The sequence below is a fragment of the Cyprinodon variegatus genome, unplaced genomic scaffold, assembly GCF_000732505.1.
Source record: "Cyprinodon variegatus isolate N-32 unplaced genomic scaffold, C_variegatus-1.0 Scaffold2395, whole genome shotgun sequence".
Taxonomy (NCBI): domain Eukaryota; kingdom Metazoa; phylum Chordata; class Actinopteri; order Cyprinodontiformes; family Cyprinodontidae; genus Cyprinodon; species Cyprinodon variegatus.
Window position 1 is genome coordinate 6,657 of NW_015152848.1, and position 763 is coordinate 7,419.

A 763-nucleotide genomic window follows, 5' to 3' on the forward strand; every position below is an offset into this window, starting at 1 on the left:
CCCCACGTCCTCTAGTGGGCCCTGTGCTCACTGCCCGGCACCGTGGAGCTCCATTGGCATTTGCCACAGAACACCGGAAGTGGCAAGTCCACCACTGGCGCCCTGTGCTTTTCACAGATGAGAGCAGGTTCACCCTGAGCACATGTGACAGACGTGAAAGGGTCTGGAGAAGCCGTGGAGAACGTCATGCTGACTGTAACATCATTCAGCATGACCGGTTTGGTGGAGGGTCAGTGATGGTCTGGGGAGGCATATCCATGGAGGGACACATAGACCTATACAGACTAGACAACACCACCCTGACTGCCATTAGGTATTGGGATTAAATCCTTGCATCCATTTACCCCATTTATACTACCCTTGAAAAACCGATCCATGCCGAGACCGGTCCGAGCTCGGATCAGTTAACCATCCCGAGCTCGGTTCTGACAACCGTTCTCGGTTCCTCGACTCCTTGCCTCCTAGTGACGATCTGTGGTATTACTGCCAGTATTGAAGGAGGAAATCAATGCTTGAGTATTATTGCTGTACTTCAGTGTTTGCGGAGGGTTAGGGTTAAAATGTTGTGTGGAGAAGATTTCGGTTGTTGTTAAATAGTTGTTCTTCTTCTTCTGTTTTGTGTTGGTTGGCAAGCAACTTCCAGAGGGGCATTACCAACAACTACTGGAATGGAGTGTGAATCGGGATGTGCAGCCAGACGGAGATGACGCGTTCTGCTCATGCGCTCTTGTTATCAGAGAACCGAGCCAGGGAAAAACCGAGC